Source organism: Chelonoidis abingdonii, chromosome 6 (genome assembly GCF_003597395.2).
Source record: "Chelonoidis abingdonii isolate Lonesome George chromosome 6, CheloAbing_2.0, whole genome shotgun sequence".
In the NCBI taxonomy this organism is placed as follows: Eukaryota; Metazoa; Chordata; order Testudines; family Testudinidae; genus Chelonoidis; species Chelonoidis abingdonii.
In genome coordinates, this window is record NC_133774.1 from 126958018 (window position 1) to 126974781 (window position 16764).

The 16764-nt window shown below is 42.2% G+C and overlaps 1 protein-coding gene across 2 annotated transcripts in view; it reads left to right on the plus strand.

The window, feature by feature from the left end:
• Window positions 1–16764, plus strand: part of PCGF3 (polycomb group ring finger 3) — a 71193-nt gene that overhangs the window by 10836 nt on the left and 43593 nt on the right. Inside the window, exon 3 of one of the 2 annotated variants that reach the window (XM_032767091.2) lies at window positions 6599–6641. The exons of the other annotated variant lie outside the window; for it this stretch is intronic. The gene's annotated coding sequence lies outside the window, so the exon portion shown is untranslated. The remainder of the gene's footprint in view (window positions 1–6598; window positions 6642–16764) is intronic. 2 annotated transcript variants of the gene reach the window in all.

The window sequence follows — 16764 nt, forward strand, 5'->3', positions numbered from 1 at the left end:
TATGAACGATATCACTCTCCTGAGGATAACAGCGAGATAAAGAACGGATGTTTCTTGAATGCCAACAATCACTGGGACCATACGCAGCTATGCTTTGTCATGCAATGATACCCGATTACTTGCTACATGCATGGCGTGGTAAAGTGTCCTACCATGGTGGACGGAACAAGGCTGCCTTGTCCAGAAACCTTCTGCAAAGGCTTTTGGAGTACCTGCAGGAGCGCTTCATGGAGATGTCCCTGGAGGATTTCTGCTCCATCCCCAGACATGTTAACAAACTTTTCCAGTAACTTTACAGGCTGCGAATGCATCCCAAGCCCTCATGGCAAATCAATCATTAAAAAATGCTTGCTTTTAAACCATGTTTTATATTTACAAAGGTACACTCACCAGAGGTCGCTTCCATGGCTTCACTGTCTGGTCTAGTGGCTTGGGAGGGCTGGGAGAGTAATTCCGTCTGGGTCACAAAAAGCTCCTGGCTGTTGGGGCTAACGGAGTGTTGTGTGCTCTCTGCAACGTCGTCCTCCTCTTTCTCCTCCTCCTCTTCCTCCTCATCTTCCCCCTCCGCAGAATCCTCAGCCATGGTTGAGATTACAACCCCCACCTCGGAATCCATGGACAGGGGTGTGGTAGTGGTGGCGCAGCCCCCTAAAATTGCATGCAGCTCAGCGTAGAAGTGGCATGTTTTCGGCCCTGACCCGAATCTTCCGTTTGCTTCTTTGGTTTTCTGGTAGGCTTGTCTGAGCTCCTTAACTTTCACTCTGCACTGCACTGAGTCACTGGTGTGGCCTTTCTCCATCATAGCCTTGGAAATTTTTTCAAATATTTTTTCATTTCGTGTTTTGGAACGGAGTTCTGTTAGCACTGAATCCTGTTCCCATATAGCAATCAGATCCAGTACCTCCAGTGCGGTCCATGCTGGAGCTCTTTTTCTATTCTCAGGAGACTGCATTGCTACCTGTGCTGATGAGCTCTGCGTAGTCACCTGTGCTGGTCAGAGCTCCACGCTGGCCAAACAGGAAATGAAATTCAGAAGTTTGCGGGGCTTTTCCTGTCTACCTGGCCAGTGCATCCAAGTTCAGATTGCTGTCCAGAGTGGTCACAATAGTGCACTGTGGGATACCCGGAGGCCAATACCATCGATTTGCGGCCACACTAACCCTAATCCGATAGCACTACTCCTCTCGTCGGGGAGGAGTACAGAAACAGATTTAAAGAGCCCTTTATCGATATAAAGGGCCTTGTAGTGTGGACGGGTGTGGTGTTAAATCGGTTTAACGCTGCTAAAATCGGTTTAAACGCATAGTGTAGACCAGGCCTTAGTCCATGTGCTTGGAGAACACAAGTCCAGGCATTCCTTAGCCTGGTAGGCATTGCTTAGTCCCCAGGCAAGGTTGAGCAATTCCCTTGGTGTGACCTTGTTATGCAGGTAAGTCACTGAATTGTAACTTCCTTGTTGGACAATGGCTGTTGATGGTTGTTTCACACCCACCCGGGCATTGGTTACTTTCCTTACTGTTGTCTCTGGGGAGCTAATATCTGGCCAATTCCCCAATTTACAGCGTGTTTTTTACTGACAGCCAAACACCACAATCTCATAACTTCATATGCACTAATAATATACATATTTAGATAGAACAGTGACTTTAACCAGATCATAACCTTTCCCCTGATACCGTACATGGTCTACTGTATATGCAAGATCACAATTATATGTAAATGAGGAATATGGGGTTTACAGGGTGCTCCCCCAAGATATAGAATGTCATAGAGTTCTACTAGATCTAAAATCTTGAAGGACATGGTGACCAGAAACAATCAGTTCAGTTTTCTAACTCCAGATAAATAATTATGTTGTCTAACCAATCAGTTAGTTTTAACAAAACATGTCTTGCTAAACTTGTCTTGTGTATCCAGAACATTTAATGTAGTTTTATTTAATTAAAAATGCTTTTTTACGTATTTTAATTGAATTTGAATTTCCATCCAACTTGAACTTGACAGAAATCACAGAAACACACACACAAAACCCATTTAGGAAAAAAAATGTCAGTCACAATTTTCTAACATGATAAAAAGAAATGTAGAATTAAGGATCTGAATGAATGTAAATTAAGCTATATAACTGCTTAAATAAACATGTATAGATATAGTGTGTCCTCCTCATTAGCAAAAAGAAGCACCACATTTAGTGTAAAGGGTATAATTAGTTACAAATCACGTTTTAATGGTTACCAACCAATGAAATCAACCTTTAAGAAAATTAACTAAAAAGTATAAATACAATCATTAAAATTGATTATTTAAATTAAGGTTTCCTGCCCAGTGATTTAAATCTTGATTTTAAAATAAGTGATTTAAATCACTCTGATTCAAATTGGTCCACCCTGCTGTATAGAAAGTGTTGATCAACAAAATAGGGAATAATATCCCCAGATGTACTGAAGGTCAAATGGTGACTGCAAAGCATGTTGATATACTTGGATGGAAAGGTTTTGCAGAGGTGCTAAGTATTAGCATTTATCTGGTGGCAGTATAGTTTATTAAATTACTCCTTGATTTTTGGCCTGTAGCAGCTGAGTGTGAGACTGTCCTGTGAAATTCTTTCAGTGGTTAGCAGAGTGAGGAAGTGGAGCATGGCTTGACCTGATGATGCACAACCTGTTTCGTTCGTCCTTTACAGTGTGGGTTTAAATCTTTTTTAACCATAAATGACGGTGTCCAAAGGAAGAAAATTACGCAAAATAGATATAAATACTATCAAAATGTCTCCAACATATCAAGGGGTATACGTCTGTGCTATGTGGGGCTTTTTAAAGGGTGTTGGTAAAACAGGACATATCATTTTGATATAAACTTTGGTTTCAAGACTGAAAATTAGTGAGTGGTAGTATTGTGGTGGTTTAACTTGGTCAGTCGTGATGTCATTGTCTTGTTCACTTGTATACTGCAGTCCTGTTGATTGAAATGAGGTTAAGGTTCTTGGTTTTCATACCTGATGTCTGTGATCTCATGACAATGCAATACTGCCTTCCAATTACACCATGCTTTAAGTATTGATTATGACCTCTTGAGCAGTGATATTACCCTTCAGCTAAACTGATACGTATGTTTATAGTGAGAGAGGATTCAGGATAGGCTCTTCTTACTGGAATTAGAATTTTGCAGGCATCTCCTGTCTAGCTAGCATGAGCTGGTAATTATTGAACCAGGTGAAAAGAGCTGTAAAGTCTGAAGAGAGCTTTTTGGACTGAATACTGTTGGTAACCAATAGGAGTAATAAAGCTGGTCCCCAGGGCAGGCAATGTCTGTCTCTGAAGCTTAATTAACCTTGACCTAGGTTTGGCCACTTCAGTTCATCTGATCAGTGCAGCCAAGCAGAAACAGGACGTCAGATAGGGCTACAGGTCAGGTAAGTGTGTGTTAGGCAGGATTTATTCTCCTGATTCGAACCCTCCACACTTTCCAAGATGTTTGGCTGGCTCATGGGAATATGTAATGTGGTGATTGTTCTTGAAGCTAGAATTTTCACTTTCTTTTAATGCCAACAGTTGTGAAATAAAGCATACATACTTTACAGTGTCAAAACTTTTATAGAATAATTTCCTCATCATTGAAATATCTGAACACCTTCCAGCAGTTCATTGAGCTGTGTGATGAACATCTGTCACGTGTTTCACTCTTTTCTCTTACCTTTCTCCAAGAGGAGAATATGTACAAACTGTATACTGCAGTGTATTTATATTGGTAAAAGCAAGGTCATAGTATGCTTAGCAAATGGAAAGTGAGGTGATGACTTTTTTTTTTGTGTGGTTCAGAGTTCCTATGGGATTTCAGCCCAGTCCTGTGCCAGCCCTTGAGAAGGCTGTGACTCTACTAATATGGATTTTGTTTGACTTATATTTTTAGGACCAAGTCACAATGTTTGTATTTTAAGTTCAAAAATACACTTGCCTGGTCACCAGCAGCCAGTCTTAATAGTGATCAATTTCACTCTTCTCTCTCCACGGCCTCGTCTACACTAGAAAGGTTTTTCTGGTAGTGCCATACCAGTATAACTGTACTGGCAAACCCTCCTAGTGTAGCTGTAGCTTATACTGGCATAAAATTGCTTCTGCTGTCGTAACTTACAACAGTTCAATGAGAAACATAAGACATACCAGCAAAAGTACTTTATACAAACCACAAAAGCATATCTATACTAGGGCTCATACTAGCGTAGCTGTGTTGGTAAAAATATTGCATTCCTAACAGACATAGCTACGCCAGTATAAGTTTTAAGCATAGACCAGACACATCACTGATGAGTCATGTCCAAAGCATGAAGGTCCTATGCCACCAGGCCCTGTTAAATGCTTTGATCATGAAGATTAATTCTAGTCATAGGGTATTCTATTCTCTGGTATGGCATTGAGCATAATGAGGGCACCTGATCCTTCAGGATGTCTCTGGACGCTACTTTTGCCTAAATATTTAACAGTACTAATTATGGAACTACCCATCTGCTGCTACTAGTGAAAGAGCAGGCAGCAACAGTGAGAGCTGCTATCAGCTTTCCCCAGGGTGTGTGTATGCACTCTCTCACTTTCACATCACATAGGTGCACATTCCAATGCTGAGCCCTGTCAGATACATGTGTATTGGAAAGTTCAAAGGCATGCTTATGATCAGCACTGACTTTGCCTCAGTAGCAGAGAACTGGAATGTGCCACTCATCAAAACAAACAAAACCCACAAACGTAATATAGGAAAGTCACACACCTTTCTCCCCTGAGTCATGTGAGTGGTGAGTACCACAGGGGAGCTTTACAAGCAGTAAGGGAGAGAATGTTAGTGATCCCTTACAGACACCTGAGTTAGGCTTGGGTTGCAAAAAGATAAGTGGTGTATTCTTAAGAGACACAAAACACTTCGAAAATGCTCTATTTGTGAAATTGGCTCAATTTTTATAGTCGCAATATTGTAATGTTATTACCAGCATTAATGTTGGTGGTTTTGGGTTTTTTTTGCTGGGGTATCAAATGATACCTGTTAGAATTCTGCTCTTGGGTTCCTACTCTTATATACAGATGTGTCCAGGAACTCCCTCAGTTTAAAACCCCGGGTTGTCCATTTCAGCACAGGGACATTTCACGTCAGTCCAAAGAATCTAAGCTGCTTTTAGTACAGCAATGGTGAATTCCTCTCTGAATGCAGTCAGCAGAAATGCTCCCACAGGGGTTGCCGGTAGATTTTTCTGTTGCATTATATCCCAATTCTGGTCTAATACAAGGGTGGTTGTGAATTGTATCTTACTGTTTGCTATTTCTTCAGTTTCTAAGGGCTGGTCTACACTAAAAATTAGATCGACCCACCTTCATCACTCAGGGTGTGAAAAATCCACACCCCTGAGCAACGTAGCTTAGCCAGCCCAAGTCTCTGTGTAGACAGCATTAGGTCAACAGAAGAATTCTTCTGTTAATCTAGCTCTGTGCTTCTCAGGGAGGTGGATTTACTATAGCGATGTGAGAACCCCTCTTGTTGCTGTAGTAAGTGTCCACACTGAAGTGCTAGAGCAGCACGCCATAGCATTTTAAGTATAGACATAACCTAAGGAAAGAGACTTAAGAGGGAGTTCTCACTATTTGTCTTTATAATACCTGAGTATTTCTAGTGTGAAGTTAGCGTAATAAAAAACTTCCTTCTTTTGTCAAACTAAAACCATTAACATGCGATGACTTTATCCCCTTGCTGAAGATAATGGATACAACAATTTCCTTTTATGACACTTAAATTGTAAAAGTGTTCAGTTGTGTGTGTGTTTGTGTGTGTATAAATGGAATAGGGAGTTTGCACAAATATTTCCAAAATGAAGCAATCTAATAGAAATAGATAACAGATAAGGCTATATCTACACGAGCATTTTTGTCAGTCGGGCGTGAAAAAACACACCCTTGACCAACGTAAGTTTCACTGACAGATGCGCCAGTGTGGACAGCACTACCACCACTCATTGGGGATGGTTTACTTATGGCAACAGGAAAGCTCTATCCTGTCAGCATACAGCAGTTATACGGGAGTCCTTACAGCGGCATCGCTGCTGTAAGATCTGTAGTGTAGACAGAGCCTAAGCTTTTAAAAATAAGCTTGAAAATTGAAATAATGAAATTCACTTTGGAGGTGGCTAAACTGGCTCCTGTCCAAAATCTTTTGACCTCAGATGGGAAATAATTGGTCTATTAAATTAAGCATGTAATTTGTGGTCCTGCCGAGTTTTTTGTCATTGTCTTATTTGTGCAGATAAATGGATATCGTTCTTTCTGGCCACCACGTGGTGACAGAAACACTTGAGTTTTCAGTAGTTTCCCATGATATGATGAGCCATGTTAAGAGACATCATATGAGAGCTTCCTGGAATTCCTTTTTCTACTAACTATGGCAGGGTTTTCCTTCCTTTTTCTCTCCTCTACATAAAGTAACACATTTTGCTGCTAAATGTTAGATGAGCAAATTTAGATTAGTATTAGGTGAATTGGTCGGTTAAATCTTTTTATTAGCCGTGGTTGGATTTCTGGCCGCTGTAGTGTTTAACGTTCAGATTATTTTTCTGTCTTTTCAGGTCTCTGGATGGCAGACTCTGAAAAGAAATGCAGTTTTAAGAGGTATGCCTCATGTAGCCAGAAATATTCCTGACTAACGTACACCACTGGGGACAAGGCCATTCCTTCAAGGGATGTCCATTTGCTTGTCCTCTGCTCAAGTCCCAGAAAATTTGAAGAGGCTCCAAAGTGAACTTCCACTAGACCAAAATGAGTCCTCAAAAATCTCTGGGCAGTACTTCTATAGTCCATGCTGAAAAATAAAATTCTGTTTTCAGCGCTGGAGTCTCTTCGCATATTTGAACAGGGGGCTTGTGATCGCACCAGAAAGAATGTCTCATCACTGTCACCACTTAAAATCTTCAGTTTACTGTAAGAGGTTCAGAATAAACTGCGTAACCTTCTGTTTGATGATCTTGACTTCATTATTGTTGACAGAACAATACCCTGGGAAACTACAAGGTGACTGGGACTGTAGCTTAACACCCAGCCTATCTCTCCCCTCCCCCGTCCCCCAATTAAAGATTTTCTTCCTTTAGGATAGGACAGTACTTCAGATACCCTTGTTAGTCACCCCAACTGGCTTTCTTGGGGTATCAGATGCAAAAAGCACTGTAAAATAGTCCCAGTGATCCAGCAATGAAATCATGTCCTCACCAGTCCTCTCTTCAACTGCCTTGGTTCCAGCCATAGCTTCTATCAAAGCAATAACTTAGGTATGTTGAGAGGGAGCTTGGTATTGCTCCTTGATTCTAGTTTGGCCTCCATGTTCCATCTCTTAGGGGACTGCTTGCCTTCCCTCTCCAGATTTGGTGTACGATCACATCTACACTTAGCGTTACAGATGCTAGAGTTGGCAGTCCCTTCCAATCTGAATCTCTGCTGCTTCATCACCCTACTGTTTTCCTGTCCATTTTAAGGATGACTCTCAAACTGAGGAAAAGTATTTCTCCTACAATTAGGAACAATAGAACCAAGTTTTGGAGAACTTCACAAGAATAGGTTTTTTCCCCCTTATGCACAGAAAGGATGAAGCATCAACCAATTTTAGTACAGTGAGAGCTCAGCAACTTTTTTCAAAGTAACAGCTATAATCTTTTTCCTTGTTTGTCAGGATTGGTTCAGAACTCTCAAACTTGGGGAGGTTTCACATTTCTCCACCATGGCCACGAGTATGTACTTTTAGTTCAGATTGAACAGTGACCATTCCCAGTATAAACTGCTTCTGTTTGGGTTAGTAGTGACTCTCCAGCTGTTGACCTAAGAGTCTGGCATCACTTGCTATTAAGTTCCATTGTCAATGTCTTCAAGAACCCACCTACTTGAAAGACTGGCTCACCAGAGCTCAGTTTTGCCAAGGGTTGACCTATGTTTCAGGCTTCCTGTTCCCTCTTTGAACAACTTGGACTCAGCTTAACTTCAGGTCTATCCTGGGGTTTACAAAGGTTTCATGATTATCAGAGTTAGAAAGTGTTACTGTAGAGTCCAGAGTATCTTATTTTTATAGTCCACAAACCTAGATTACAATACTAACATATGTTACCTCTCATGACTTTGGGCACTTGCTCCTTTTGCTAGGATAAGAATTAAAGTTTTCAAGTCCAACCTTCAATAGTCACTAGATTATGAAAATCTTTGGCAAAATGTTACATATTGTTTGGTCTATCTGTGAGTCTCTGCTGTCGTGGACTGTTGCTTAAAACACCTTAAACGGGGAGTAGGGATGCAGGGTATGTTTCTCCCATCCAGATTTCCACAATGACCATTAAAATCTCAGATGCAGTCTAGTATATTAGCAGTGCAGCTCCAGCCCTGGAAAAAGCCAGAATTTTCATCCTCATCCTACTTCAAGTTCTTGCCAAAGCTAGTGTTTGAGTTCCATTTGAATCCTATACTGCCAGTCTTCTAACACAACAGTGTACCTAATGTGGTCACACTACACTAATTGATCATAGAGAGTTGTTAATTTATACTTTGATTTGGCGAAGGAACTTGAAGATTTTCCTAGGTATTCACTGCAGTTGGCAAGAAGTCCAAAGGGTAAGAAAATTCAGTTCAAATATTGCTTAAATAGGCTGATATGATGCCTTAGTATTTGATTTGCTGCTGCAAGGTAGGTGTGAATTATGTTTATTGTGCTTTGTCTTTGTCAGTTTTAAATAATTGTCAGGATGCGTTGTCTCTGTATGGATACTTTTTATTCATTATAAACAGAAAATGTATAACTGCATTTAAACTTCAGTCCCAGTAAGGATCCAGGTACTTCTTGTGAGCACTATAATAGCTTGTCTCTGAATGTTACGATGTTCAGAAATTGTGAGATGGCTATGTGATGTTGAATGTATACCTATTATTCAGCACTCCCTTTTCACTGTCAAAGCTAGATTGGATTGGTTGAGCAATCCTCTACCAGATCCTTAGCCTGCCTCCCTTTGGAAATTGTTGCTGCTTGCTGATCTCCCACAACTAAGATGCTGTGGAGGTAGGAAGATTGGGTTTGTGGAAGAACTATGTTATAAAAAAACCCAGGTCTATCTTAGCAGACTGACTAGTTCATTAAAAAGACTAGCAGACCCATATCAGTGGAAAACCTGAGAAGACAATGGAAAACCCCAATCACTAGAACTTTGATGGTTAAGAAACAATGACCCCGAGGGAGGAGGAGGAAGCCCAGCAGAGACCCCCGGCTTGAGAGCAAGGTTTCAGGTGGGGGTGAATTTTTGGAAGAAGCAGGCTGCTGTCTACTGGGACTGAATAAGAAAATCAGAGACAGAGCCTGAAAATGGATTTCATTACTGCTTGGCTGGTGAATTGATCTGGCTTGACTATGTGTTGTCCTTTATTTCTATGTGCTAACCTAAGGATTTCCAGTGCTGTGTTCCAGTTGACTAATAAATCCTACTCTGTTTTGAAAACACTGCTTGAATACTTGCAGAGGTGAAGGGGTTCCTCCAAGAGACTGTTGATAAACTGGGGGCATATCACAGAGCCTGTTGAACTGTGAGCAGCACCATTGAGGACTTGCTCGTTGACGGAACCAATCTCTTTAATGAGAAAACAGTCTTCGCACTCATTGAATGTCTCCAGGACATCCCTCTGGTCTCTGGGCATTTATATCCTGGCCCTGAAGAGGAAGGCATACATAAGCCAAGGCCTCTTCCCCAGCGTTTCTGTCACCAGCACCCATATGATTCGCAACACAAGCATCAAAGGGTGCGGGCCAAGGTATGCAGCTCCATCCACCTCAATGACAGTCACCCAACCTCATTCACTTCTAAAGATTCCCTTTGACAGGACACTTGAGAGATGCAACCCAACAGTGACGCCATCGCCATCTATTCGCATACTCCCCTTTTGGCATCCACCTACCTTACTTTGCCCACAACTAGAATGCTGTAACAAAGGACAAGTGGGTACCAAATATCCACTTAGAAACTCAAAGGTCTAGCCATTCTCTGCCTCCTCCAAAACCCATCTTCAGGGACCCTCTCCCAAGGAGATCCTCCCGCATGAGGTAGGGACTCTCTTTGAGTGAGGAGCTGTATAGTAAGTGCCACCTCAGCATCAAGGAAGAGGGTTCTTCTCCACTATTTCATAGTTCTCAAGAAAAAATTCTGCATGGTTTTGTTGGTATCAATAATTCCATGCACCTGCCCTCAATACTATACACAATACATAATCAACTTGGGGAACTGACTGCTACAACATATTTCTTTTTGTTCTTTTAAAAATTTGTTGTCTTTATATTATTTGAACCTATATTTGTTGTTTTTATATTATTGAACCTTCTCTTGCATTATGAAGGAGGATGAATATGATACAAATTACTTTCTGTATATTAGTAATTGCTGTACCTCTTCATGTCTTCCTTATTCATTTCCTCTCTAAATGAAACAGTATCTGGCCTTTCTAGTGCAAATCTTGTAGAAGTCATTCTTTAACTGGCTCAGAACCCCTCTGTCTGCTGTATATTTTTGAGACTGTGTGATCATAACTGAAAACAGTGTTTGAGGTGATAAATCAATGATACAGTGTTTTCTGTGTATACTAACACTTTGTTCCTTTATTTGACTGCCAGTGTGGAGCCATCCACAGTAAGGCCGAGGTCTTAAAGACCAGATTTGTAAAGTATCAGAGGGGTAGCTGTGTTAGTCTGGATCTGTAAAAGCAGCAAAGAGTCCTGTGGCACCTTATAGACTAACAGACATATTGGAGCATGAGCTTTTGCGGGTGCATACCCATTTCATCGGATGCATGCGTCTGATGAAGTGGGTATTCACCCACAAAAGCTCATGCTCCAATACATCTGTTAGTCTATAAGGTGCCACAAGACTCTGGTGCTTTTACAGATTTTTAAAAGTATTTAGGCATTGTTCAGCTCAACATTGCAAGGCTTAAGTCTTCTCTTCAAAAGTGACTTAAGCATTTAGGAGTCTAATTCTCACTGAAACTTAATGGTATGTAAAGCTTGGTCTACACTACGAAGTTAGGTTGATGTGTGTGTCTACATGTATGGTCTAACACTCAATTTGTCTCTGGCCAATGTAAGTGCCTTTTCACAGCGACACAATAAAACCACCTCCCTGAACTGCATAGGGGCATGGTCAACCTACCGAAGTCGACATAGTGCGAGTGTAGACAGTGCATGACCTCTGGCAACCCTAACAGCCCTCCAAGCTGTCCCACAGTGCCTCATTCTCTGCAACAGTGAACACTGCTGTGTGTATGATTTTAATAATTTGATTGTTAAACGACAGGTTTAAATGGTGTTCTTCAAGGCTGATTCTCCACTCTGACACTTCAAGTGAAGAAGGTGGGGGCCACTCCAGGCTTGTATTAAACTCTAAATGTTACAGCTGTTCTCTGACCTTGGATTGGTAGATGCTGCCTCCACCCAAGTGCAGAACCCCTTAAAGTGCCCAGGAAGGCACACTTAGAAATTCCTTCCTGGGGTTACCCTCAAGCCCTTTCACTCTCCACCGCCACCTCGGGGAAGAGCTGAGGAAGAAGAAGAAGAGGGGGAAAAAGGGAAATCAGCTTTTGCTGCCAGCTAATTAATCAACATATGCCCAAACCTCTTAAGACACAAATCCAATTCTGTTCTTAAAAAAGGTAAATCTTATTAATACAAAAGAGAGAAAATACATCTGGGGACTCAGGCTATTGCTAGATTTTAAAAGAGCAACTACAAGGATTAAGCACCAAGCATAGCTTTCTTGAGATCCAGCTTAAAGGTCACAAGCAAAACAAAAGCACCCTGGGTTAGCACAGAGGACTCCACAAGCCATAATGAAATAAAGGGGATAAACCAAATCATGTATTCCTAGATGTTTACTGATCTACGTACATATCTGGGGTTTTAAATGAGTAGTTTGTAGGTATGATACTGATGATTTTTTCATACCTGGCTCAAGCTTCTTATAGCGTAGCTGCTGCCCTGTCCATCTCTCCCTGGGAGGACAGACAGAGACACAAAAGGAGAGTCCTTTTTTCAATTTTACAATGTTTCTAGACTTTCCATTGGCTCTTCTGGCCAGGTGCCCACTCACTTCCTTTTACCTATGCATAGCAGTGAGACTTTTTAACCTTTTACAGGTAGAGCAATTACAGAACAGCTATTAAGAAGGATTTTATAGCTACTGGCTTGCTGAGTGTCCATAAAAGGGAGCTACCCTCCTCTTCATTTATCTCAGTATTATTTAATCAAAGATTATCAATCAGAGATTAGTACAGCATTATACAGAAAGAATAGATACGTTACTGTGGGATGTGAGGGAAGGAGCTGGCCTCTGTGTCTCGCACCTCTGTAACTGGTGAGATGCTGACAGTTTTGCACTCCTCTTCTAATTTCCAAAACCCCTCTGTCTCTTTATAGGGTCTGAGACAAAGAAACTCCTTTTTGGAGGGAAAAATACTTTCCCACAATTAATTTTCACTGTGTTCTATTTTGATGTTTTCTGTTTACCTGATTACTTCTGGAATTTCCTGTGTTATCTTTGGGTTACATGATTGATAAAATAAAGGGAATTTATAATCCAGTCATTATTACTGATAGCTGTGACAAACCAGTAATTCTTACTGAATTCACATAAACATCTTTCATTGGATCCTTACTTTATCCATTACAGAAAACATCTGCAATAACAAGATCCACCTCAATCAAAGGACATAACTAAATCTTATCAATCACTCAGTCTTGTTTTTACAGTAGAACCTCAGAGTTACAAACACTAAAGTGTTATGGTTATTCTTTCAAAAGTTTACAACTGAAACATTGACTTAGTACAGCTTTGAAACTTTACTATGCAGAAGAAAATGCTTTTAACCATCGTAATTTAAATGAAATAAGCACAAAGAGTTTCCTTACCCTGTGAAATCTTTTTTTTACCTTGTCAAATCTTTTCCTTTATTTTTTTAGTAGTTTATACTTAACAAAGTACTGTACTGTATTTGCCTTTGTTTTTGTTGGTCTCTTGCTGCTTGATTGCGTACTTCTGGTTCTAAATGAGGTGTGTGGTTGACTGTTCAGTTTGTAACTCTGGTGCTCATAACTCTCAGGTTCTGCTGTAAGGGGTTGACAACCTCTGGCACGTGGTTTGCCAGGGTAAGCACCCTGGTGAGCCGGACCAGTTTATTTACCTGCCGCCTCTGCAGGTTCGGTCGATCGCAGCTCCCATTGGCTGCGGTTCGCCACTCCGGGCCAATGGGGGCGCCTGATACCATAAAGCATAGTTAATAGGCAAGTGAATTTAATATATAAAAAGGAGAAGAGGACTAAAAGGGTTAATATTTACTAACTGGTATGAACACTCTAGTCACAATTTTAAACTCCATTGCGCAGGGGCATAGAGGCTGGAAATCACCCCCCTTTAAAAGCTCCTAAATGTTTTTAAAATGCCTCTTCTGGTTGCCCAACTTGGTGAGCACGCTTAGCAGCTCACCCTTGTTGTGTGCAATTGCCCAACTCGTGTTGGCTGTATGCACCAGATGCAGCCCTGCCTGGAGTAAACATGAAGTGTTGGATCTCCTGGGCCTGTGGGGAGAAAAGGCAGTGCAAATACAGCTGTAGAAATGTGGAGACCTATGAGCAGATTGCAGAGATGATGCAGGCAGATGGGTGCAGTAGCAGTACCAGGTGAAAGTGAAGGAACTTTCCCAGGGATACCCCAGGCCTGAGAGTGCAAGTATAGGTCTGGTGTTGCACTGCAGACCTGCCAGCTCTACAAGGAATTGGATATCATACTTGGTAGAGACCCCACCAGCACCGCATAGACCATTGTGGATACCTCGGAGGAGTCCAAGACACGGACCCGAGACATGAACAGTGAGGGGGAGATGTGGGGGAGTCTCCAGCTATGCTGTGAGCCAGGATCTGTTTTGAGACTAAACAAGCAAGAAGCATTACAGGCCATGGCAGGTTCGGGATGCCAGTAGCAGCTGTGCCTTTGTGGTGCTCAGGAGTGAGATATCAGCTGAAATAAGGACTGAAATGTTATAGTTTCATGTAAGAGAAAATACTTTCCCACTCTCACCTTTCGTGGGCCATGCTCACCATGGCTGGGGCAGGAGATTGATGCTGTGCTGAGGCCTTCTGAAGCTGCAGTGTTAATAAGAATTTCTTATTAAAAAGTATTTATGGGAATAAGGGAAGGGAGTTTGGAAAATTCTTTCCCTTTGAATTGTGACTGGCACCACTGGATTTAGTCTCCGTTTTTATCAGCAGCTTCTGGCATGGTGAATTTGAGGGATGTCCTTTCCACACTCTCAGAATGGCTGACCCTGATGTAAAGAAGAGGACTAAGGAGGACATGTGCTATGAGATCTTTCAAGCCAGTGCTGCATCAGACTGAACAAAGGGCTTGGAGGGCAATATGACTGACAGCATGGAGAAAGGCAGAGAGGATAGGAAAAGACTCAGGAGTCCTAGCAGGACAAAAAGAGGGAAATGCACCTGGACATAATGGGTTTTCTCAGGCTGCCTACTCAAATGCTGCAGACCCTAGTTGACCTACAAGTCCAAAAATGCTGGATTCTACCCTTTGTAGTCATGGGAGAACTCCGTGATCGCTGCTTCCTACACCCCCCAAAATACCACGTCATCACAGACTGCATCCTTACTCCTACCACTCCACGTAGGGGGACAGCAAGGAAAACCACACCTTCACATGTGCTACTTTGTGGTTTACACAACTCACTATATCTGTAGCCATAACAGACTACATTTGTGCACTCAAATAACAAAATTATTTGTTCTTCTAATTTAAAATTTTTTATCTCCTTGATTTGTTAGAAACTTGTTTAACATTGTCTGTGTGTGTTTGTGGGGGGGTGCAGGAAGTTGGTTTATTTTTTGGCATATTGGTTTTCTGCACTTCTCCCCTCCCCCCATTCACTAAAGTTCTATTTTTGGGTAATTTTATTATCTTTAGTAGTTCACAACAAATATTGCATAATGCAGAGTTAGTCAAAGCATTCAGTACTTATAAATACACACCAAGCACGAAGGAATTCATAGCTTCAGGAAAAACCCTGGTCGTATTTATGAATGTGTACAACAAGCACTATACAATTCAAACAGCGTCCAAAGCTCCAGGCGCAAAGAACATTCCACTGAATTTTCCAACTTCAAAATGATTTCCCATGTTGCAAGTTTCCAGAGTGAGATTGCTACCCGCTTGTCCACTGGCCATGCAGCTCTCATTCTGGTGTCCATGTGCTGGAGGGCTGGGGCGAGCTCTGCACATAGATCCTGGAATGTGGCCTTTTGCATCCTAAAGTGCTGCAGCTGCTGCTGCTTGTCCCATACCTGTGATACAGTCAGTGCTTGTTTCTCAGGCCCAGAAGCAGTGCTGCACAGTCTGCAACTGCTTTTTGAATGCCACCAGCAACCTTGAATTGTCTTTTGCTGTGTCTCTCAGCAAGCTGTCCTTGGAGAAATTCTCCTGTCTCTCATTGCTGCGGTACTACTTGCAGGTCATTCATCCGGTATTTGCAGTGTTCATGAGAATAGTGCAGAGCTCTGTAAACTCCATGCTTGTCACAGATGGCAAGCACCAAAAAGTTTTGTGTGGCTTTGTCAGATTTTTAAAAAGTGGTGTCAGAATTATGGGATATGGATGGCATTGTGGGATCGAGAAAGTTGCATGCTGGAAATTCGACCCCTAGCTCCAAGAGATCTCTGGGCAAGCCATTTCTATCCCACAACTTGTTGCAAAAAATTTCCCAAAAGGTATTGTGCTGGACGGTGACAGGTGGCACACTGGGATGCCTACCTGTGGTACACTGCAATTTACATACTCACCAGAATGCGTGTCTATGTGCAGTGATGCTGCAAGCAGCCAAGTATGCAAACGCCTGAGCAGTAGGCAAAGTTTGGCAGCTGTATGCTGATGTGGCTTGCGTCAACTGCAGTTTGTAGAATAGACATCTCCTTAGGCTCCCTCAGTCAGTTAGGAGTTGTGATGCTGAGATGAGCAGTGCCTAAATAGTTAATAAAAAATAGGGCCTAAGTGCCTAAGAGTAATCACAGGCTTTAACGTGGTCTGCAGAACCCTGCCCAGAACACTTGGTAAGTAATCGCATTGCTAGTCTGTGCTGGGATCTGTGTTGCTGCATTTTCACTGCTATTTTTAGCAGCAGTAGCTAGATTAAGGTCAGCGTGGGTATGCCTGCCTAAACTGCAATCACGCCTCCTGACTGTGGTGCAGACATCCCCTAAGTCAGGGGTCCCCAACATGGGACTAAGCATGCGCCCGCGTCCTGGCCGGCGGTCAAGCACCCGCTGAAATGCTGCTGAAATTCAACGGCAACACCTCTGGATGACACTGCTAGCCACCAACAAGCGGTGTCATCCAGAGGCGTCGCCGCCAAATTTCGGCGGGTGCTCGACTGCCGCCACGGTCCTTTGTCTGGCACCCACCTGACGAAAAAGGTCAGGGACCACTGCCCTAAGTAACTCAAGCCTTGTGACGCTGAGTACAGTAATGCCTAAATACCATTACAAATCTGGGCCTCAGTGCTTAAAGGTGATACTGAACGCAGTAATACGAGTAGTAGGAATTATTCCTTCCAAAAAAAGCAGCAAAGAATCCTGTGGCACCTTATAGACTAACACATTTTGGAGCATGAGCTTTCGTGGGTGAATACCCATTTCGTCAGATGCACGTAGTGGAAATTTCCAGGGGCA